Raw genomic sequence first — 26,506 nt, forward strand, 5'->3', positions numbered from 1 at the left:
GTCCATATTCACTAAAAGTTAGTACACAATATAAAGCAATATACTCTACTGTATATCAAAACAAACATATTAAGGCAATGATGGATGGACTATTTGTTTAATAACAAAGCCAAAAAAATTACAACAAGCTAAACTGTCCTCATTGGCAACCGCCCTGCCGACACGCACACACGCTGTCACTAGACCTGTGGTGCACTCACACTTTGAAATCACAATTCTTGACTTCTTTCAGTCACAATTTTTTAAAACTAAATAACTTGTTGCGTAATCTTCTTGGCGTTCAACTGAAGAAAGGGTTCATAAATACACAAGTTTGTACACACATGAAGAATGGGTTCCATTATTGCAAAAAAGTCCATATTCACTCAAAGTTAGTACACTTTGAACACATAATTCACTATTGTATATCAAAACAAACATATTAAGGGAATAATGGATGGAATTTCTGTTTAATAAAAAAGCCAAAACAACGACAACAGGCTAAACTATCCTCATTGGCATCCGCCCTGCCGACACGCACACACTGTCACTAGCCCTGTGGTGCACTCACACTTTGACATTACAATTCTTAACTTTGTCAGTCACTACACTGATTAAGATTTTTTTCTAAATTTAAACAATTTTTCCTTTTTGGGTAATCTTCTTGGCGCTGAAAAAAGGGTTTGTAAATACATAAGTTTGGATAAACATGAATAATGGGTTCCATCCTTGCTAAAAGTCTATATTCACTAAAAGTTAGTATACTTTCAACACAATATACAGAACTGTGTATCAAAACAAACATATTAACGGGACGATGGATGGACTTTCTGTTTATTAACAAAGTTAAAAAAGATAAACTATCCTCATTGGCAACCACTCTGCTGACACGCACACACACTCTCACTAGCCCTGTGGTGCACTCACTAATGAAAAATCCCATTTCGTATTTTTTTTAGTCACTACATTGATTAAGAATAAAACAAAATGAAATCAACTTTTCGTTTTTGGGTACTCTTCTTGGCCTTCAGCTGAAGAAAGGGTTCGTAAATAGAAAGGATCCATCCTTGCTAAAAGTCCATATTCAGAAAAAGTTAGTACACTTTGAACACAATATTCAGTACTGTATATCAAAACAAACTTATTAAGGGGATGATAGCTGGACTTTCTGTTTAATAACAAAGCCAAAACAACGACAGCAAGCTAAACTATCCTCATTGGTAACCACCCTTCAGACACGCACACACACTGTCACTAGCCCTGTGGCGCACTCACACATGAAAAATCTGAATTCTTTATTAGTCACTACCCTAATTAGGAAAAATAAAAAAAATTAAATAAACTTTTCCTCGTTGGGTACTCTTTTTGGCGTTCAGCTGTAAAAAGGGTTCGTAAATAGAAATGTTGGTACAAACACGAATAATGGGTTCCATCCTTGGCAAAAGTCCATATTTTCAATAAAAGTTAATACACTTTGAACACTATATACAGTACTGTATATGAAAATAAACATATTAAGGCGATGATGGACGGACGTTTTGTTTAATAACAAAGCCAAAACACGGACAACAAGCTAAACTGTCCTCATTGGCAACGGCCGTGCCAACACGCACACACACTCTCACTAGCCCTGTGGTGCACTCACACATGAAAAATCTCAATTCTTATCTTTATTAGTCACTACACTGATTAGGAATAAAACAAAATTAAATCAACTTTTCCTCGTTCTGTACTCTATTTGGCGTTCAGCTGAAGAAAGGGTTCATAAATTGAAAAGTTTGTATAAACATGAATAATGGGTTCAAGCAAAAATCAGTACTGTATATCAAAACATATTAAGGGGAGGATGGATGGACTTTCTGTTTAATAACAAAACCAAAACAACGATAGCAAGCTAATCTATGCTCATTGGCAACCGCCCTGCCGACACGCACACACGCTGTCACTAGCCCTGTGGTGCACTCAGTTTGTCGCTACTTCTGTAAGTGCAAGCGAAAGCCATTTATCAACAACACCCGCCGGCTTCGCCGGGCCCGAGCTCATCTAATATGGACTTATGCAAAGTGGAAAAGTGCTCTGTAGTCTGAGGATGGTTAAATTAAGTTTAAATATTGTCTTTGCAGTCTATTCAATTGAATATAGGTTGAAAAAGATTTGCAAATCATTGTATTCTGTTTTTATTCACACAACGTGCCAACTTCACTGGGTTCAGATTTTTGTAGCTTGCCACTGCCCTTCACTGGTTGTTGTCAATAATTACATTTCTACCTGCACTCCCCCTGCTGTCTGTGCATCCTGAGGTTTCAGACCTAACAAAACGTAACAACTTCCCCGCACAGATTTAGGTGCAACGACCAAAATACCAGCCCAACCAAAGTGTGCACCAAGTATCTGTGAAGTGTGAGCGCAGTTATGAAAACGCACACGTGACATTTTATTCATCTTTTCAGAAGAAAAGGTGCGGCAGCGTGTCGTTTTCCTGGTAACAATGGTGTCATTTTTCACTCCAAAAGCCATTAAAAATGAATCAATTTGTGCTCTGCATTTATTTAAAAAAAATCTTGCAGACACTTTGCGGGGATTAATTACCTCCGAAGCCATTAAAAAAACAACACACACCCCGTTTTTGACTACGGTGTGAAAAAATTCATCCCGTTTCGTCGAATGCCAGAATATCTCCACGTTATTTACCCCGGAATTAATCAGCCCTGCGACAGGGCAAACAGGCCGGGAGACACCTTGCAGGATAAGAGCGGGGAGATTTGGTTACACCTGCTGATAACTTGATAAGATGACATACGAGACAGAGGGATGAAGACAGCAGCAGCGAGGAGGAGGAGGAGGAGGTTTCCTCACTGGTGCATGGAGAACAACCTCAATGGCGATAACTGAAGCTATTGTAGAATTTACTAATACACTGGAGCATAAAAAGCATGCAGTTGGTATCTTTATTGATCTATAAAAAAAAAAAAAAAGCTGTCTACACAATTAATCATTCAATTCTACAAGATAAGATGGAACGATATGGAATTAGGATGCCGGCTGGTTAAGAAGTTATTCAACAGGGAGGGTACAGTTTGTGAAAATGGGTCGATATTTATCACATACTCTGGGCAATGCTTGTGGTGTCCCCCAAGGGTCTGTGCTGGTATTTTGTCTATTACCATTATTGCTGTTCTGTCCATTACCATTTTTGGTATATTGTCTATTACCATTATTGCTATGTTGTATATTACCATTGTCAATATTTTGTCCCTTACCCTTATAGGTATGTTGTCTATTACCATTGTTGGTATTTTGTCCCTTACCCTTATTGCTATGTTGTCTATTACCATTGTTGTTTTTTTGTCTATTACCATAGCTGGTATATCGTCTATTACCTTTGTTGGTACATTGTCTATTACAATTGTTGGTATATTACTGTACACCTTGCCATCATTGCTATTTTGTCCATTGCCATTGTTGGTATGTTGTCTATTACCATCGTTGGTATATTGCACCTTACCATTATTGCTATTTTGTCCATTGCCATTATTGGTATGTTGTTGATTACCATTGTTTGTATTTTGTCCTTTACCGTTGTTGGTATGATCTCTATTACCATTGTTGGTATATTACACCTTACCATTGTTGGTATTTTGTCCATTACCATTATTGCTATTTTGTCCATTACCATTGTTGGTATGTTGTCGATTACCATTATTGCTATGTTGTTGATTACCATTGTTGGTATTTTGTCTATTACCATTGTTACTATATTGTCTACTACCCTTGTTGGTATTTTGTCCATTACCATTGTGGGTATAATGCATATTGGCCCTGCGATCAGGTGGTGACTTGTCCCAGGGTGTACCCCACTTTCCGCCCGATTGTAGCTGAGATAGGCTACAGTGCCCCCCGTGACCCCAAAGGGAATAAGCGGTAGAAAATGGATGGATGGATGGAATATTGCATATTACCATTGTTGGTATATTGACCCTTACCATTATTGCTATGTTCTCTATTACCGTTGTTGGTATTTTGTCCCTTACCATTTTTGGTACGTTGTCAATTACCATTATTGCTATTTTGTCCATTACAATTGTTGGTATTTTGTCCCTTACCATTATTGCTATTTTCCCTTACCATTATTGCTATGTTGTCTATTACCATTGTTGGTATATTGTCCCTTACCATCATTGCTATGCTGTCTATTACCACTTTTACTTTTTTGTCCATTACCATTTTTGGTATTTTGTCTATTACCATTGTTGGTACATTGTGTATTACCATTGTTGGTATATTGTGTATTACCATGGTTGGTATATTGTCCCTTACCATTATTGGTATGTTGTCTATTACCATTATTGTTATTTTGTCCATTACCATTATTGCTATTTTGACCCTTACCATTGTTGGTTTGTTGTCTATTACCATTCTTGCTATTTTTTCCCTTACTATTATTGATATTTTTTTTCTTACCATTATTGCTATGTTGTTTATTACCAATGTTAGTATATTGTCTATTACCGTGGTTAGGATTATGTCCCTTACTATTGTTGGTATATTGTCCCTTACCATTATTTCTATGTTGTCTATTACCATTGTTGGTATATTGTTTATTAACATAGTTGCTATTGTTGGCCCTCACCATTTTTGGTATGTTGTCTATTAACATTATTGCTATTTTGTCCATTACCATTATTGCTAGTTTTTCCCTTAGCATTATTGCTATGTTGTACATTACCATTGTTGGTATTGTGTCCCTTACCATTTTTACTATTTTTTCCCCTTACCATTTTTGCTATGTTGTCTGTTACCAGTGTTGGTATTTTGTCCCTTACTATTTTTGGTAGTTTGTCCCTTATGGTTATTGTTATGTTGTCCATTACCATTGTTGGTATTTTGCCCATTGCCATTATTGCTATGTTGTCCATTACCATTATTGGTGTTTTGTCCCTTACCATTATTGCTATGTTGTCTATTACCATTGTTGCGATTTTTGTCCCTTACCATTGTTGGTATGTTGTCTATTACCATTGTTGGTATTGTGTCCATTACCATTGTTGGTATTGTGTCCCTTACCATTATTGCTATTTTTTCCCTTGTCATTATTGCTATGTTGTCAGTTACCATTGTTAGGATTTATTTCCCTTACCATTATTGCTATGTTGTCCATTACCCTTGTTGGTATTTTGTCCATTACCATTATTGGTATTTTGTTCCTTACCATATTTGCTATGTTGTCTATTACCATTTTTGCCATTTTGTCCATTACCATTTTTGGTATTGTGTCCCTTACCATTATTGCTATTTTTTCCCTTACCATTATTGATATGTTGTATATTACCATTGTTGGTATTTTGTCCCTTACTTTTATTGCTATTGTGGCTACAGATTATTGTTGCAGTGTAATAATAATTGTTACCTGTGGTAATGCCACCATGGTAAAACATTTGTATTATAATTCTTGAACAAAGTTATTTGATTCATATTATTATGCGTTGTATACCTTCTACCTTTTTTGTGTCATTGCCTGAAATAAAAAAATAAAAAAATATATAATTAAATAAATCAAAAGGAGTTTTGACCTGCTCCGGACAGTCCGAGCGCCCTCACCAAATTCCCAGCGGAGCGTCGAGGCGCGAGGCGGAGCTAATCCCCGGCTTCGGGCCGAGACAGGCTTCAGGTCTTTGGGGCCGCTGTGGAGAGTGGACGGCGGACAGCGGGGGGGTCAAGGGGTCGTGTTTACCTGGAGCAGGTATTTCCTCTGGGAACTGATAAGGCTCGGGGAGGGGAAGTGCTCTGTTCCAGGTGAATGCAGAGGGGCCCGCAAAATGACACCGTACACACCTCCATGCTGACCCCCCTCCCGACGCCACCCCTCTTCCCCCCGTCAGGCTCCGCCCCCAACAAACAAGTTAATGACACCCGTGCATATTTGACCCCCTCGTCTCCGTGCACTTTATTTTCTGATGTCCAGCGATGATGAATTGGAAGGTACGTTGTCCACCTTTTGAGCCCGTGTTTGTCACAGGATACACCTCAGGTGTTACCCTGTTTGTTTTTTTTGTTTTTTACTCCCCGTCCCTCCTCTTCCTCCTCACCTAACACCCCCCGGGTGCTGCTGAGAAGAGTCAGTGAGCTAGAACGTGTTAACAAGCACAGTCTCCGGCGCCGCATTGAAAGACGCGCACACGCTGCACCACCTGCACACCGCTAACTGGACCCGGCACAGCAGGGGTCCGGGGGAGATGGTTTGAGGAGGAGGAGGTGTACTTTTATAATTATTGTTCTACGAAACCCCAAAACCATTGGCATTGTCTTGCTGAAATAAGCAGGGGCATCCATGATAACGTTGCTTGCATGGCCTGTATTTACCTTTTAAGCATTAATGATGCCTTTACAGATGTGTAAGTTACCCATGCCTTGAGCACTACTGCACTCCCATACCATCACAGATGCTGGCTTTTCAACTTTGCGCCTATTAAAATCTGGATGGTTCTTTTCCTCTTTGGTTCAGGGGACACAACGTCCACAGTTTCCAAAAACAAATTAAAATGTGGACTCGTAAGACCACAGAACACTTACCACTATGCATCAGTCAATCTTAGATGAGCTCGGGCCCAGCGAAGCCGGCGGCGTTTCTGGGTGTTGTTGATAAATGGCTTTCGCTTTCCATAGGAGAGTTTTAACTTGCACTTACAGATGTAGCGACCAATTGTAGTTACTGACAGTGGTTTTCTGAAGTGATGTGGTGATATCCTTTACACACTGATTTTCTTTTTGGGACTGCCTGAGGGATCCAAGGTCCGTAATTTCGTTGCTTATGTGCAGTGATTTCTCCAGAGTCTTTGAACCTTTTGAAGATTTATTAAGGACTGTAGATGGTGAAATCCCTAAATTCCTCGCAATAACTGGTTGAGAAATGTTGTTCTTAAATTTTTCGACAATTTGCTCAAGCATTTGTTAACAAAGTGGTGATCCTCGCCCCATCCTTGATTGTAAATGACAGAGCATTTCATAGCAGCTGCTTTCATACCCAATCATGGCACCCACCTGTTGTCAATTAGCCTGTTCACCTGTGGAATGTTCCACATAAATATTACATGAGCATTCCTCAACTTTCTCAGTCTTTTTTGCCACTTGTGCCAGCTTTTTTTAAACATGTTTCAGGCATCAACATCCAAATGAGCTAATTTTTGCAAATAAAACAACAATGTTTACCAGTTTGAACGTTAAGTATCTTGTCTTTGCAGTCTATTCAATTGAATATAGGTTGAAAAGGATTTACAAATCATTGTATTCTCTTTTTATTTACCATTTACACAACGTGACATCTTCCCTGCTTTTGGGGTTTGTATTATATTATATTAGCAATATTTTATGATTACAGCGCAAGCTGAAGCATCTTCTTCCTTGAAAAAGTTTTTTGAACGTGAAACCATATGGTAGATGTACGCAAACCTAATGAATAATAATCCAGAAAAATAACCACAGTAGAAATGTCTATATAATATAAATATTTAAACTTTTTATTTAGTAATGTGTCTTTTTTTAAATACAAATTATTTTGGTAATTTGCTTTCCTGAAGTTATATTTTAGATTTAATTTATTGTACTGAAAATGATCCAACAAAAATGTTTTGGTGAAGCTTTATTTAGATGTATACTATCGGGAAGGTGGGTACAAACGGCTAAAATTCAGTAATTATTAAAAAAAATAACCACTGTAGATATTGTTTTGTTGTTTGTGTGTATATATATATATATATATATATATATATATATATATATAAGATAAATATGTAATGGCGTCCAGTTACAGGTTTAAAAATAGCCAGTAGAACTGGACTGCAGTAAAGTCAGAATTTTTAAACAAGATCTTCTGAGATTTTGCAAGTGTGCCTTAAGTTGTGCAAGTGTGAACATCTGCTCTTGTTTTGTGGTTATGACATTATCGTTAAGAGAAGGCCCGGCTGGCGTTTTTCTGAAGTTATGTGTAGATGTATACTATCTGCAAGGTGTGTATGAATTCCTGAAAACCTAATCAATAATGATTAAAGAAAATAAAAACTGTGGATATTGTTTTGTTGTAATCAGGTATATGTGTTTAAAAATGTTTAAAAAAATGATCGCCCTTTAAAGGAATTTATCGGGATATATATGTGTGTGTATGTATATATATATATATATATATATATATATATATATATATATATATATATACATGTGTGTGTGTATATATAAGATGTATATATATATGTATGCATGTGTATACATGCATGCATGTGTATATGTATATATATACAATCATACATATATACATCCCTATATATATATAAATATATATTTTATACATATATATCCTATATAATATATATATAATATATATACAGTATATATATATATATATATATATATATATATATATATATATATATATATACACACACACACACACACATATGTGTGCTAATTTTTGCAAATAAAACAACAGTTTGAACGTTAAGTATCTTGTCTTTGCAGTCTATTCAATTGAATATAGGTTGAAAAGGATTTACAAATCATTGTATTCTCTTTTTATTTACCATTTACACAACGTGACAACTTCCCTGCTTTTGGGGTTTGTATTATATTATATTAACAATATTTTATGATTACAGCGTACACACACACACACACATATATGTGTGTGTGTGTGTGTTTGTGTGTGTGTGTGTATAGGGATGTGTGTGTGTGTGCATAGGGATGTATGCATGTGTATATATATATTTATTTATGTATATATATACATATGTGTGTATGTATTTCTATCTAAATATATGTACGTATATATACATATATATATGTATACATATGTGTGTATTTATATGTGTGTATGTATGTATATCCATATATATGTATGTATATATACAAATACATATATATATATATATATAAATATATATATATATATATATATATATATATATATATATATATATATATATATATATATATAACCCTATAAGTTCCTTTAAAGGCGATCATTTTTTAAACGTTATTGACCCTCGGCCTGTTCCATAGATTGAAAAAGTAGCCAGCAGAACTGCACTAAAGTACAAAATACACGTGCGCGTGATGACAATATTGTTAAGAGAAGGCCTGGCTGGCGTCCGCCTAAGGTGTGCACAAAGTCCTCCTCCAGCGTCCTCTCCTCCTCCCGCTGCACCTCCTCACACCGGCAGAAAGCCTCATTAGCGGCGAGGTAGCACACGGCCGCCATTGTGGCCAATCCAAACATCAAGTCCCCTCCATCCCAGCCCCGGCACTTCACGAGCCCCCCCGGAGCAAACCCTTTTCTTCCAGGCTCCTGCAGCTGCCCCCCGCTCCGCCAGAGCACTTAGCCGCGTCATTCTATCCGGCTCGCCGGGCCTCGCAGGAAACAGGCCTGTTTTGTACCGGCCTCCCTCTGATATGACTCCAGAAATGGAAATGAAGCCATGGATCTTCATTAAGGAGAGGCAGGTGTCCATAGAGACCAGGTGAAGGAGCAGGGTGGAGGGCGGGATGTGGGGGGTGGGGGGGTTTGGACTTCAAATGGTAGGCGCGCCTTCCCACCGCCACTTAATTGGCCATGTAATGAGCTGCACTGAATGGGATTACTTGTGTGGAGGCACTTGAGGACCTCGTGCATCGGGGGCCACCTCCTGCAGGCCCTCATCTCCAGGGAATACATTCGGGATGATGTTTTCTATGACGCATGGGGAGCCGAGGAGGGCGACTAAAAAAAAACAAAAAAAGCCTCCTCTCCTCTCCTCGTTGCATCTGCTCTGGCTGCATTAGTTTCTCCACATCCTCTCCTTCATCCCTCACCCCCTCTGGGCCTTTGTTTGCCTAATTATTCATTGCAGAGCGCCGGCCTCCGCTTTGAAACCTGTGGAGGTGGATGAGGCTTGGCGCTGACCCATAATGCACAGCCACATCCTGGAAGCCTGTCCTCCTTTTGTGACGGGACACCTGTCGGCGCTCACGCGAAAAAGGGGACCGGGGTAAACCCGCAGGACTTTGTCCATTGGTTTAAATCAGGGGTCTCAACCATACGGCCCATTTTCCGGATCAGGCCCGCCAACAGGTTTTATCCGGCCCGCCTGATGAGTTTGCCAAGTATTAAAATCCATCCATCCATTTTCTACCGCTTATTCCCTTTCGGGGTCGCGGGGGGCGCTGGCGCCTATCTCAGCTACAATCGGGCAGAAGGCGGGGTACACCCTGGACAAGTCGCCACCTCATCGCAGGGCTTTTTTTTTTTTTTTTAATGAAAGAAACTGCTGTTCTGAATGTGTCCACTGGATGTCACAAGAGCAATTCTGTTAGGACCAGCAAGAGGTACAAAGTAAAGCGTGGAAACTTAAAACCTGTCGTTTTGTGTCTTCCACTTCAAATACATCGTTATTTGGCACCCTCAATCCCCAATCATTTCTTTGTGTTGTCATGCCTGTAAATCAGGTTTATGTTTGGTCATTTTTGTTTTGTTTTTGGACTCTTGCTTCACATTTTGCACTTCCTGGTTTTGTTTGTTTCCATGGCAACCCATTAGTTTCCACCTGGTCACCTCATTCACGCCCTCGATTATCTGCTTCATGCCTTGCAATGCTGTCCATTTTGTCCACGTAAGTTTTTGTTATTCATGCCACTGCACAAGTGTTTTTGTTTCATGTTTGTACTTTATAGCCTTTGTGCTAGTCTTTTGTTTCATAGTTTGTTTCATAGTTTTCATAGTTTCCAGTTTTTTTGTACCGCCATTGTGCGCGCTTTTTGTTAGTTGCTGTTTTTAGTTTTAGTGTTAAAATAAAGATGTCTTTACCTTCACGCCGTTTCCACTCCATTCGCTTTGCACCTCGGGAAAACAAACCAAGACCAAGTCCAAGCCTGACGTGTGGGTTTTAAGAATAGACGGTAGTATCTTGTGTACTCGGATAATCAACTTTTACCTGGAAAATAATTTCTTGTCTTGAAAATCAACTTTTACCATTGCAAGATGCCTCGTTGTCGTCCTTTTTCCATAGTAATAACATTAATAATAATAATAGATGGATAAAACTGTTTTCTATACACCCAAAACGCTTCGGAATATCAGAGCCATTAGAGGCGGCACATGGACCAAACCGGTGAAATAAGGTGTTCTACCAACGGGTTCTAGGATTACCTCCACGACAGGGGCCAACTCCATCCATCCATCTTCTTCCGCTTATCCGAGGTCGGGTCGCGGGGGTAGCAGCCTAAGCAGGGAAGCCCTGACTTCCCTCTCCCCAGCCACTTCGTCTAGTTCTTCCCGGGGGATCCCGAGGCGTTCCCAGGCCAGCCGGGAGACATAGTCTTCCCAACGTGTCCTGGGTCTTCCCCGTGGCCTCCTACCGGTTGGACGTGTCCTTAACACCTCCCTCGGGAGGCGTTCGGGTGGCATCCTGACCAGATGCCCGAACCACCTCATCTGGCTCCTCTCGATGTGGAGGAGCAGCGGCTTTACTTTGAGCTCCTCCCGGATGGCAGAGCTTCTCACCCTATCTCTAAGGGAGAGCCCCGCCACACGATGGAGGAAACTCATTTCGGCCGCTTGTACCCGTGATCTTATCCTTTCGGTCATGACCCAAAGCTCATGACCATAAGTGAGGATGAGAACGTAGATCGACCGGTAAATTGAGAGCCTTGCCTTCCATCTCAGCTCCTTCTTCACCACAACGGATTGGTACAACGTCCGCATTACTGAAGACGCCGCACGTGTCGATCTCACGATCCACTCTTCCCCCACTCATGAACAAGTCTCCTAGGTACTTGAACTCCTCCACTTGGGGCAGGGTCTCCTCCCCAACCCGGAGATGACACTCCACCCTTTTCCGGGCGAGAACCATGGACTCGGATTTGGAGGTGCTGATTCTCATTCCGGCCGCTTCACACTCGGCTGCGAACCGATCCAGTGAGAGCTGAAGATCCCGGCCAGATGAAACCATCAGGACCACATCATCTGCAAAAAGCAGAGACCTAATCCCGCGGTCACCAAAACGGAACCCCTCAACGCCTTGACTGCGCCTAGAAATTCTGTCCATAAAAGTTATGAACAGAGTCGGTGACAAAGGGCAACCTCGGCCCAGTCCAACCCTCACTGGAAACGTGTCCGACTTACTGCCGGCAATGCGGACCAAGCTCTGACACTGATCGTACAGGGAGCGAAAGTCCGATACCCCATACTCTCTGAGCACTCCCCACAAGACTTCCCGAGGGACACGGTCAAATGCCTTCTCCAAGGCCAACTAAGGTATGAAAATATAGTGAGAAAACTTAAGCCTTTTGAATAGTTTTACCTCTAATTCTCACGGTTTATTGAGTTAACTCTGTATTGATACGTGGACATGACAAAGGAGGCGTTTGATACCTCGAAAAGTTTACATGTTGTGTGTTTTGTTCAATCCCAGAAAGACTGCGACTTAAAGTTTAATCCTGGCTTTGTAGATAAACTGAGACCACGTCTAAATTCATTGTGTTTTTGAAACTGCACCAATTTCTTTAGAATTTTCAACAAGCAAAGTCTTTTTTCCAGAGGATTATTTGTGATTTGTACGTTTTCACAATATGCTTGTTCTATTTTTGGCCAAAGTAAAACAAAGTAAACAATCTGGAGTTGTCTTTATTTTGAAGTTATAAAGCCAAGATTTTACCATTCCGGCCCACTTGGGAATGGATTTTCTTCCATGCGGCCCCTGAGCTAAAATGAGTTTGACACCCCTGGTTTAAATCATCCACAATAGTCCCCTTTTGGTTCCTGGAACCTCGAGTTCCTGGATCTTCAACAGGTTTTTGTAGAGGTGTGTGGTTTGTGTTTCCACCGCATGTCACGGTTCAGGTACTTTTTGCAAATCCGGCTGATGACGTATGGCTGAGTGGTTTACTCAATATTAGCTCAGAGTTCTTCTACTAAAGAATAAGACAATGAAATACAAAGCAGTCAAACATTTTATTTATAATATAAATTGTACCAAATTGTTTATAAAAAGTCACGCTTTTGTCGGCAATGTCCAACAGTCAGAAAGTCGTCCTAAATTATGAATTCATGAGGGCCAGGTGTTTCCTTTTGGTCCATGTTAAGCTGTAAATAACAATATATAAATATTAAATGTCAGAGTGTATCTGTAAATAACAATATATAAATAATAAATGTCAGTCTTTGTATGTAAATGACTATATAAGTCATAAATGTCAGTGTTTATCTGTAAATAACAATATATAAATATTAAATGTCAGTGTGTATCTGTAAATAACAATATATATATATTAAATGTCGGAGTGTATCTGTAAATAACAATATTTAAATAATAAATGTCAGTCTTTGTATGTAAATGACTATATAAGTCATAAATGTCAGTGTTTATCTGTAAATAACAATATATAAATATTAAATGTCAGTGTGTATCTGTAAATAACAATATATAAATAACAAAGTGTCAGTGTTGATCTGTAAATAACAATACATCAATAATAAATGTCTGTGTTTGTATGTAAATAACAATATATAAATAATAAATGTCAGTCTTTGTATGTAAATGACAATATATACATATTAAATGTCAGAGTTTATCTGTAAATGACAATATTTAAATAATAAATGTCAGTCTTTGTATGTAAATGACTATATAAGTCATAAATGTCAGTGTTTATCTGTAAATAACAATATATAAATATTAAATGTCGGTGTGTATCTGTAAATAACAATATATAAATAACAAAATGTCAGTGTTGATCTGTAAATAACAATACATCAATAATAAATGTCTGTGTTTATATGTAAATAACAATATATAAATAATAAATGTCAGTCTTTGTATGTAAATGACAATATATACGTATTAAATGTCAGAGTTTATCTGTAAATGACAATTAATAAATAATACATGTCAGTCTTTGTATGTAAATTAATATAAAAATCATAAATGTCAGTGTATATCTGTAAATAACAGTATATAAATATTAAATGGCAGTGTTTAACTCTATATAACATATATAAATAACAAAATGTCAATGTTGATCTGTAAATAACAATACATCAATAATAAATGTCTGTGTTTATATGTAAATAACGACATAAAAATAACAAACAGCAGTTTTTATCTGTAAATAACAATGTATAAATAATAAATAGCAGTTTTTATCTGTAAATGACAATATCCATCCATCCATCCATCATTTTCCGCTTATCCGAGGTCGGGTCGCGGGGGCAACAGCCTAAGCAGGGAAACCCAGACTTCCCTCTCCCCAGCCACTTCGTCTAGCTCTTCCCGGGGGATCCCGAGGCGTTCCCAGGCCAGCCGGGAGACATAGTCTTCCCAACGTGTCCTGGGTCTTCCCCGTGGCCTCCTACCGGTTGGACGTGCCCTAAACATCTCCCTAGGGAAGCGTTCGGGTGGCATCCTGACCAGATGCCCGAACCACCTCATCTGGCTCCTCTCCATGTGAAGGAGCAGCGGCTTTACTTTGAGTCCCTCCCGGATGGCAGAGCTTCTCACCCTATCTCTAAGGGAGAGCCCCGCCACACGGCGGAGGAAACTCATTTCGGCCGCTTGTACCCGTGATCTTATCCTTTCGGTCACGACCCAAAGCTCATGACCATAGGTGAGGATGGGAACGTAGATAGACCGGTAAATTGAGAGCTCCTTCTTCACCACAACGCATCGGTACAACGTCCGCATTACTGAAGACGCCGCACCAATCCGCCTGTCGATCTCACGATCCACTCTTCCCTCACTCGTGAACAAGACTCCTAGGTACTTGAACTCCTCCACTTGGGGCAGGGTCTCCTCCCCAACCCGGAGATGGCACTCCACCCTTTTCCGGGCGAGAACCATGGACTCGGACTTGGAGGGGCTGATTCTCATTCCGGTCGCTTCACACTCGGCTGCGAACCGATCCAGCGAGAGCTGAAGATCCCGGTCAGATGAAGCCATCAGGACCACATCATCTGCAAAAAGCAGAGACCTGATCCTGCGGTTACCAAACCGGAACCCCTCAACGCCTTGACTGCGCCTAGAAATTCTGTCCATAAAAGTTATGAACAGAATCGGTGACAAAGGACAGCCTTGGCGGAGTCCAACCCTCACTGGAAATGTGTTCGACTTACTGCCGGCAATGCGGACCAAGCTCTGGCACTGATCGTACAGGGAACGGACCGCCACAATAAGACAGTCCGATACCCCATACTCTCTGAGCACTCCCCACAGGACTTCCCGAGGGACACGGTAGAATGCCTTCTCCAAGTCCACAAAGCACATGTAGACTGGTTGGGCAAACTCCCATGCACCCTCAAGAACCCTGCCGAGAGTATAGAGCTGGTCCACAGTTCCACGACCAGGACGAAAACCACACTGTTCCTCCTGAATCCGAGGTTCGACTATCCGACGTAGCCTCCTCTCCAGTACACCTGAATATACCTTACCGGGAAGGCTGAGGAGTGTGATCCCACAATAGTTGGAACACACCCTCCGGTCCCCCTTCTTAAAGAGAGGAACCACCACCCCAGTCTGCCAATCCAGAGGTACCGCCCCCGATGTCCACGCGATGCTGCAAAGTCTTGTCAACCAAGACAGCCCCACAGCATCCAGAGCCTTAAGGAACTCCGGGCGGATCTCGTCCACCCCTGAGGCCTTGCCACCGAGGAGCTTTTTAACTACCTCACCGACCTCAGCCCCAGAAATAGGAGAGTCCACCACAGATTCCCCAGGCACTGCTTCCTCATAGGAAGACGTGTTGGTGGGATTGAGGAGGTCTTCGAAGTATTCCTTCCACCTATCCACAACATCCGCAGTCGAGGTCAGCAGAACACCATCCGCACCATACACGGTGTTGATAGTGCACTGCTTCCCCTTCCTGAGGCGGCGGACGGTGGTCCAGAACTGCTTCGAAGCCGTCCGGAAGTCGTTTTCCATGGCTTCCCCGAACTCTTCCCATGTCCGAGTTTTTGCCTCCGCGACCGCTGAAGCTGCACACCGCTTGGCCTGTCGGTACCTGTCCACTGCCTCCGGAGTCCTACGAGCCAAAAGGACCCGATAGGACTCCTTCTTCAGCTTGACGGCATCCCTCACCGCTGGTGTCCACCAAGGGGTTTTAGGATTGCCGCCCCGACAGGCACCAACTACTTTGCGGCCACAGCTCCGATCTGCCGCCTCGACAATAGAGGTGCGGAACATTGTCCACTCGGACTCAATGTCCAGCACCTCCCTCGTGACATGTTCAAAGTTCTTCCGGAGGTGGGAATTGAAACTTTGTCTGACAGGAGACTCTGCCAGACGTTCCCAGCAGACCCTCACAATGCGTTTGGGCCTCCCAGGTCTGTCCGGCATCCTCCCCCACCATCGCAGCCAACTCACCACCAGGTGGTGATCGGTAGAAAGCTCCGCCCCTCTCTTCACCCGAGTGTCCAAAACATAAGACCGCAAATCCGATGACACAACTACAAAGTCGATCATGGAACTGCGGCCTAGGGTGTCCTGGTGCCAAGTGCACATATGGACACCCTTATGTTTGAACATGGTGTTTGTTATGGACAAACTGTGACGAGCACAAAAGTCCAATAACAAAACACCACTCGGGTTCAGATCCGGGCGGCCATTCTTCCCAATCACGCCTCTCCAGGTTTCACTGTCGTTGCCAACGTGAGCGTTGAAGTCTCCCAGTAGGACAAGGGAATCACCCGGGGGAGCACTTTCCAGTACTCCCTCGAGTGTTCCCAAAAAGGGTGGCTACTCTGAACTGCTGTTTGGTGCATAAGCACAAACAACAGTCAGGACCCGTCCCCCCACCCGAAGGCGGAGGGAGGCTACCCTTTCGTCCACCGGGTTGAACTCCAACGTACAGGCTTTGAGCCGGGGGGAAACAAGAATTGCCACCCCAGCCCGTCGCCTCTCACTGCCGGCAACGCCAGAGTGGAAGAGGGTCCAATCCCTCTCGAGAGAAGTGGTTCCAGAGCCCTTGCTGTGCGTCGAAGTGAGTCCGACTATATCCCGCCGGAATTTCTCGACTTCGCGCACTAGCTCAGGCTCTTTCCCCCCCAGTGACGTGACGTTCCACGTCCCAAGAGCTAGCTTCTGTAGCCGATATATATATATATGACAATATATACATATTAAATGTCAGTGTTTATCTGTAAATAACAATATATAAATAACAAAATGTCAGTGTTAACAATAACAAAGTTTTCCAGTTTGGACGTTAAATGTCTTGTCTTTGGTTTGGTTTTGGGTTTTGTAAATTAGCCATAATTTTTTTGGGGGGGGGTAATTTGACAATTAAATGACAAAACGTGGCCTATATCACAGTGGAACCTCAACTACTATTCGTCCATAGTGTTTATTTTTATTTTTTTCATTCATCATTTCAAGCAAGGTTTGTAAGTTTTACATCACACTTAAAATACTTTACAATATACCTGAAACAATTTGTGTGATGTCTGCAGGAGTGTTTCCATGCATATTTCTTCAACTTTCTTAGTTTTTTTTGCCACACGTGCCAGCTTTTTTTAAACATGTCGCAGGCGTCTAAATCAAAATGAGCAAATATTTGCAAAAAATAACAAAAGGCTTCCAGTTCGGACGTTAAATATCTTGTCTTTGGCTTGGTTTTGGGTTTTGTACATAGCCATGATTTTTTTTTTTTTTTTTTGGTAGGTTGACAATTAAATGAAAAAACATGGCCTATAACACAGTGGAACCTCAATTACTGTTTGTCCATAGCGTTCTACTCGGATGTTTTGTTTTCTTTTCATTCGTCACTTCAAGCAACGTGTGTAACTTTTACAGTATAACTAAAACAATTCATATTTGAACTAACCTGCCACGCGTGTGATGTCTGCAGGAGTGTTTTCATGCATATTTCCTCAACTTTCTCAGTCTTTCTTGCCACGTGTGCCGGCTTTTTTGAAACATGTTGCAGGCGTCAAATTCCAAATGAGCTAATATTTGCAAAAAATAACACATTTTCCAGTTCGGACGTTAAATATCTTGTCTTTGGTTTGGTTTTGGGTTTTGTAAATTATCCTTTTTTTTTTTTTTTTTTTTTTGGTAGTTTGACAATTAAAAGAGAAAACATGGCCTATAATACAGTACAACCTTTCACTACTATTTGTTCACAGCGTTCTACTCGCATGTTGTTTTTTTTTTTTTTCATTCATCACTTCAGCTTTTACAATATAACTAAAACAATTCATATTTGAACTACACCGTCCTGTGTGTGATGTCTGCAGGAGTGTTCTCATGCATATTTCCTCAACTTTCTCAGTCTTTTTTGCCACGTGTGCCAGCTTTTTTGAAACATGTTGCTCGCGTCAAATTCAAAATGAGCTAATATTTGCAAAAAATAACAAAAGTCTTCTAGTTCGGACGTTAAATATCTTGTCTTTGGTTTGGTTTTGGGTTTTGTACATAGCCATGATTATTATTTTTTTGGATAGGTTGATAATTAAAAGAGAAAACATGGCCTATAATACAGTACATCCTTTACTGCTATTTGTTCACAGCGTTCTACTCGCGTGTTGTTGTTATTTTTTTTCATTCATCACTTCAAGCAACGTGTGTAACTTTTACAATATAACTAAAACAATTCATATTTGGACTACACCGTCCCGTGTGTGATTTCTGCAGGAGTGTTTTCATGCATATTTCCTCAACTTTCTCAGTCTTTTTTGCCACGTGTGCCAGCTTTTTTGAAACATGTCGCTGGCGTCAAATTCCAAATGAGCTAATATTTGCAAAAAACGGAACGTTAAATATCTTACATTTACGGTTTATTAAATTTAATATAAGTTGAGAAGTGAATTATATTTATATAGCGCTTCTCTCTAGTGACTCAAAGCGCTTTACATGGTGAAACCCAATATCTAAGTTACATTTAAACCAGTGTGGGCGGGCACTAAAGTGTCTTGCCCAGGGCAGTGACTAGGACGGCGTAAGCTAGGAATCAAACCCGGAACCCTCAAGTTGCTGGCACGGCCACTTTACCAACCAAGCTGTGCCGCAAGGATTTGGAAATCATTGTATTCTGTTTTTGTTTACCATTTACACATCGTGCCAACTTCACTTATAGCAGATTAAAAGTAAAGCAGGATGTGTTTTATTTTGATAGGACATATCCGTTGTTCCAATGAGCTCACCTGATGACATCATCAAAAAGGGGAAGATAGATGATCTCCTGTAATTTGCTGTGCTTGGATTGAAGTAATTAGACAAGGGAGGAGCGGTGGTGCTAAAGAGGGTGTAGCTTGAGGGCTAGATAAATGTTGTGCTGCTAATGTGTCAAGTGTGAAGGAGGGCCCCTCCATGGTGCCCAGGGCCGCTTCTCTTCTCACGCTGGTTTTAATCAAATATTAGCCCCCGCCGGCCTGCGCTGGGGGCGGCTGACAAATAAGAGAGCTGTTGTCCCCCTTCTCTCACAGGGCTGAGGGGTTAATGATCCCGGTTTAAACGGGGGGGTGAGTTGGGGGGTAAATCCTGGCCAGTAGGGCCTTTCTCCCGCACCCCAGCAGATGTTGCCGGGACTTTAATGTGGTTATCAAATCGGAGTGCCCTCCGAGCCCCCAGGAGCCCTTTGTGCGCCGCCGCATTCCAGGGCCTCTCCGTGGTGACGAGGCATCCTGGGGGCCCCGCCCCCCCGCCGGCTCCTCAGGCAGCCCCCCCTCAGAGGCTGACAGCTCCCCGCACCGCCTCCTATAGGGCCCTGATGCTGCTGTCCCCCTCGGTGTCATAAAGTCATCCTTCAGCGGGCTCCGAGACTGTCATGACGCTCACTCTCACTTGCTGCTCACTCCTGTTTTTTTATTTTTTTTAGCTTAAACATTAGTGGCCCCTGGTGCAAAAATCCAAAGCTTGTTTATGCTGCTCATTAAAAAAATGGGTTCAACCGTACTGACCCCCTTAAAGCGATAAATTGTCACTATGCAATGTCTTTGTTTACAAAATAAAACCCCCCCAAAAAAAGGTCACAAAATTATTGTATTACACTTTTATGCAGGTTTTTGGCAGGGGCTCCAACGATTAATCGATTGGAAAAAATATTAAGCATACACTCTCTCGCCAGCTTCTTCAATTTGGCCCGCCAAAGAGTTTACATTTTGGAAAGTCCAGCATTTACGTATAAGACAAAATCCAAACAACCTCCCCTGGTCATGGTGCAAAAAAAAAAAAATGATGTAACTAACATCAATGTCATCACACATGCTCACAAATAACACAACTTGCTCACTAAACTTTGTGTATATTAGAAAAATGTCCAAGCACCATTAAAGAACATGATGGGAAAAATGCATAACACTCTCCACACTTATGTTAAATATGTTTGACGCATTTTAGCTGCTTAATAACAACACTTTAAACAAAACTTTAAGGAGGTTGTCACGGAAGTAAACAATGCAGGAGTCAAACTTTCCCGCACCTAAATTATATTAATTATTAATTATATATCCATTAAATTAATCTAATATTTATGCGCGCGCACACAAACACACAGTTAGAAATTAATCTCTGAATGCTGCATCCATCCATCCGTTTTCTACCACTTATTCCCTTTGGGGTCGCACAGGGCGCTGGTGCCTTTCTCAGCTACAATCGGGCGGAAGGCGGTGTACACCGTGGTCAAGTCACCACCTCATCGCAGGGCCTGAATGCTGCATGATTATAGCCATTTTGTGGAAAATGTGAGTGAGTCAGATGCAATTTGAAAGTCCAGCAATTACTTACAAGTCATAATACAAACAACCTCCCCTAGTCATGGTGCGAAAAAAAAAAGGAACTTACATCAATGTCATCACACATTGTCATACATAACACAATGTTCTAATAAAACTTTGTGGATATTATAAAAAATATCCAAACACCATAAAATAATTAAAAAATTACACCCGATGAAACCCATTAGAGTGCATAATGAGAAAAATGCTAAACAATCTTCACACTTCTATTATGTGTGACGCATTTTAGCTGCTTAATTACAACACTTTAAACAAACCTTTAAGGAGGTCGTCACGGAAATAAACAATGCAGGAGTCAAACTTTAACACACTCCAATTATATTAATTATTAATTATACATCCATTACATTGATACAAATGTACACATGCGCACAAACACACATATCGTTACAAATTAATCTCTGAATGCTGCATGTTTATTGCCATTTTGGGGACAATGTGAGTTAGTCAGATAAAATTTGAAAGTTCAGCATTTACTTATATGACAGAATTCAAACAACCTCCCCTAGTCATGGTGCACATTTTTATTTTTTTTTAACTAATATCAATTTCATCACACATGGTCACACATAGCACAAACTGAACTTTGTGGATATTATGAAAAATGTCCAAACACCATATAAAAATAAAAAAATTACACCCAATGAAAGCCAATAGAGTGCTTGACGGGAAAAATACAAAACAGTCTCCACACGTAGATATGTTTATATGTTATATATGTTTGATGCATTTTAGTTGGTTGATTGCTAAACTTTAAACAAATCTTTTAGGAGGTTGTCACGGAAGTAAATAAGGTAGGAGTCAAACTTCCACACACTCCAATTATATTATTTATTAAGTATATATCCATTACATTAATATAATATGTACACATGCACACACACATAAAGTTAAAAATTTATCTCTGAATACGGCATGTTCATTGCCATTTTGTGGAAAATGTGAGTGAGTCTGATCAAATTTGAAAGTCCAGCATTTACTTATTGGCATAATCCAAACATCATCCCCTAGTCATGGTGGAAAAACAATAATGTAACTCACATCAATGTCATCACACATGGTCACACATAACACAACCCTGGCAGTGTACACCCTGGACAAGTTGCCACCTCATAGCAGGGCATATATATACGGTTACAAATTTCTCTCTGAATGCTGCATGTTAATTGCCATTTTGTGGACAATGTGAGTTAATCGGATCAATTACCCTTCAAAGTGCTTTAAGGTGACATCACAGCATTTACTTACATGACACAATCCAAACAACCTTCCCTGGTCATAGTACAAACAAAAATTAATTAACCTAAAAGTAAATACACTTAGTCACACATAACACAACCTGCTCACCAAACTTTGTGGATATTGTGAAAAATGTCCAAACACCATAAAAAATTTCAAAATTACATCCATTGAAATCCACTAGAGTGCATGATGGGAAATATGCAATACTCTATTCACACTTATCCATGTTTGACGCATTTTAGCTGCTTGATTACAAAACGTTAAGGAGGTCGTCTAGGAAGTAAACAAGGCAAGAGTCAAACTTTCACATACTCTTAATATCCAATTATATTTATTATTAATTATACATCCATTATATGAATATAATATTTACACACACACACACATACACACACACACACACACATATAAATATATAGTTACAAATTAATCTCTGAATGTTGCATGTTTATTGCCATTGCCATGGACAGTGACAGTTAATTAGATCAATTATCCTTGGAAGTACTGTTAAGTGAGAGCACAGCATTGACTTATATGACAGAGTCCAAACAACCTTCCCTAGTCAAGGTGCAAAAAAAAAAATGTAACTAGCATCAATGTTGACACACATGGTCACACATGTCATGACCTGATCACTAAACTTTGTGGATATTATGAAAAATTTCCAAACACCAGAAAAAATGTAAAATTACACCCTGGAATTTCAACTGGAACGCCGTTCGAGGCTAGATTTCCGACTTGGAAATTCGCAGCATTCTCACCACCCCTGAGTTGGCTTCAAACCTGGCTGCACTGAATGTAAACAATATTTGTCAGCCTTGCTACTAACAGTTTGGTCATGTTTGCGTTTGGCATTTTAGTTCCTGTCCACACGCTCTTATTTCTGGTTTCTACTTCCTGTTTTGTGTGTTTCCATTCAGTGACTTTATTCCTGCCTTTGAGCGCCATTTTCCTCACCTGCTCCTGATTGGCGACCAGAAGACACACCTGTCCCTGATTGCTAATCAAGTGGGTGTATGGTCCAGTGTCACCTGCTTCTTGATGCCTGATCATGCACTTGTTAGGCGGCTTCCTGTTTCCACTAAATATACTTTTACCCGCACGTCGTCTGCCCTCTCTGCATCCTAGGGAAGAGCAACACCATGACAATGTAAGCTTCTATATTTTCTTTAGATTACTAATGAACAATTACTAAAATAATCAATTGCTGCAGCCCCAACTACGTATGTTGAAAAAAACTTGATCAATTAGATAAAAGGTGTCAAACTCAAGGCCTGGGGGCCAGATGTGGCCCGCCACTTCATTTTATTTGGCCCTCGAAAGCCTGGAAATAATACGTATCAATAAAATACTGTAACTTTTCTTACCAAACGTATTCTTTCTTTCTATTTTGGGACCAAAAAAAATATAGGAGTTACTCCATGTAACTTAAATATTTTACAATTATGCAAATATATATTATTAAACTTTCAAACATTTTTAGAAAATAGAATTAAATACTAATAATACATATTTCAAAACAAGTTATCCATCAAATTGGCAATAGATTTCAAGGTAAAATTGTGAAATTTACTGTTTTTTACAGCATTTTTCTCTAAATGAAAAAAAAAGTATTTTTTTACTGTACTAAACTGTGGTGCCGTTACACCCAAACATTTTCAAGAGACACGCCCCTGCTTGTGCTGGCCGCATAACGCCCACATGCCGGCAAGGCTGTGGGCGATCAGCAATCAACACACCTGGGACTAATGAGGGTGAGCTGTATTTAGACCAGTGGACCCAAGGATCCTGGCCGGAACATAGTATTCTGTACTCTAGTAAGCACCCCTTGTCTGGCTTCTATCCTGCGTACTCGCTCTCCCCTTGTGACTTTCTTATTTTCGTGTCTGATGTCCGTGTTGTCCTCCCGCAGTGCTTTCTCCGAGTTTCTCCTGTGAACCCCTGTTCCTTTCTGGATTCTGGACTCCTTACCTTCATCCTCGACCTCCGCTTGGACGCAGACCTCTGACGCCTTGGCATTCTCCCTGACCACGAACTGCCTTCCTGCCTTGTTCCTAGTCCTCGTTCAACATTTGGTAAAACAGCTAATTACACACATAGCCTCACACACACACCTTGGATCTAGTCAAACTCCTATTCCCCCCATTTAATTGCTAGTATTGTTTATTGTTTTATATATATATTCATTAGTATATACAATAAATACATAGAGCAACATTCCCCCTTGTGTCTGTGCCGTCAACTCCCTCAGCAAACATAACAATATACTTTTGGTTCAAGGCACGAAACGGGAAGTACATTTTCAACCTGCAGTGAGCGAATTCGTCCAAAAGATGCCGACATAGCTCAAACAGAAACACACCTTTTCAGTGTCTCTGTCTGTGTTATATGAAAACTAATACAGAACATTATGAAATCCATAAATTAGCCACACATTTTTACGCAGGAAGGTATAAAGCGTTGGAAAAAAATAGCGACTTATAGTCCAGAAAATACGGTAACATTTATTCAAATTGGTACCGTTGAGTATTGGTATCGAGTGCCAGGGTACCGGGAATTAGTCCTAATATTAAAGGTACCAATCATCACTCGGAAGTTGAGGTTCCACTGTGTTATAGGCGATGTTTTCTCATTTAATTGTCAAACTACCAAAAAAATAATCATGGCTAATGTACAGTGACGTTGGCACGTAATGTAAATGGTAAATAAAAACGGAATCCAATGATTTGCAAATCCTTTTCAACTTATATTCAATTGAATAGACTGCAAAGACAAGATATTTAATGTCCGAACTAGAAAACGTTGTTATTTTTTGCAAATATTAGCTCATTCGGAATTAGATGCCTGCAGCATGATTAAAAAAAGCTGGCATGAAAACACTCCTGCAGACAACACAGGCGGGATGAATTGTTTTAGTTGTATTGTAAAACTTACAAACGTTGCGGGTAGAACGCTTTGGACGAATAGTGGACAAAACAGGATATACTTTTGGTTCAAGGCATGAAACAGGAAGTACATTTTCAACCTGCAGTGAGCAAATTTGATCAAAAAATGGCGACAAAGCTCAAACAGAAACACACCTTTTCAGTGTCTTTGTCGGTGTTATATGAAAACTATTTGTTTAATACAAAACACGATGAAACCTACAAATTAGCCACACCTTTTTTAAGCTGCAAGGTTTAAAGCGTTGGAAATAAAAAACTTGCGACTTATAGTCCAGATAATACAGTAACATTTTTAAAAATAGGTACCGTTGGGTAACGGTATCGATTGCCACTCGTAAATTGAGGTTATGGGTTTTTGTAATCCTAGATGGCTGTAACCCACCGACACAGGACACACCTGTGCCAGCTACTGTAGGCGGTGTGGTGCGTGAGCCGTTCTACCTCCACACGTCCAGCTGGGGGGTTGTTTGTGCACAGATCATAATTGCCTGGCAGCTGCACTCTTTTCTTACGCAGGGGGGCAGCCGTAATCCAAGTATTCCGTAACTCAATGACCCGCCACACCTTACACCTGTCTGCCAACAGGAAGACGGGATGGGAGTGTCCTTACTTAGAAAGCCGTTTTCTAGTCCCTTTTCAGGCCTGGGGGGACAGGGATTTAAAGCTGCGTACATAGCTTTTTTCACAGAGTACGTAAACATTGTAGGATGCAGAGCCACTTTGATACGTTTTCTGCATCAAACATGCTAAAACCAATCCGGTGTAGGACGGTGCACACCACCAACCACCAACATATTGACAGTAAAAAGTTGTTGGGTATGACTTTAAACCATAACTAAGCATGCATCACCTTGGCTCTTGTCTCAAAGTACTACCACCACATGTCACTTATTTTGAGTTTTTTGCGGTTTTCATATGTGTAGTGTCTTGCGCTCCTATTTTGGTGGCTTTTCCTGTTTTGTTGGTATTTTCCTGGAGCAGTTTCATGTCTTCTTCTAGTCCCCTCAACTGCTTTGTGTTCGCAATCGGGACTATTTCAGTTGTGTGGACGCTGTCCTACTTTGTGTGGACCTCGTTGATTGTCATGTTATGTTCGGATGTACTTTGTGGACGCCGTCTGCTCCACACTCTGTAAGTCTTTGCTGTCGTCCGGCATTCTGTTTTTGTTTACTTTTCAGCCAGTTCAGTTTTAGTTTCCTTCTGCATAGCCTTCCCTAAGCATTTTCTTAGGGGAACTCGCCTTTTGTTTATTTTTGGTTTAAGTGTTGTGTTTTAGTTTTATCCTGCCTTCTACCTTTGTCAGCAGCACATGTGCAGTCAGTGATTTGTCCTCGGCAAGGGGCGGACCTTGAGGCACACCTGCACGCAATTAGCCCGCCAGTATTTAGGCTCGTCACTGACAGCTTGGCCTTGCCGCTCAATGTGTCCTGAACTTCTCTCGTGCATGCGCCTGCTTCACCTCACCAGACCTGGTACGTTGTCGCTACTTAGTCCTGGATTCCCTAATCCCTCATCTGTGTTTGTTTCTCAGCCTCCCTGAGTTAAAGGGGATTCTTTTGTTGGACTCTTGCCCTGCTCTTGTCCAGGTTACATG

Source organism: Nerophis ophidion, linkage group LG05 (assembly GCF_033978795.1).
Source record: "Nerophis ophidion isolate RoL-2023_Sa linkage group LG05, RoL_Noph_v1.0, whole genome shotgun sequence".
Taxonomy (NCBI): Eukaryota; Metazoa; Chordata; class Actinopteri; order Syngnathiformes; family Syngnathidae; genus Nerophis; species Nerophis ophidion.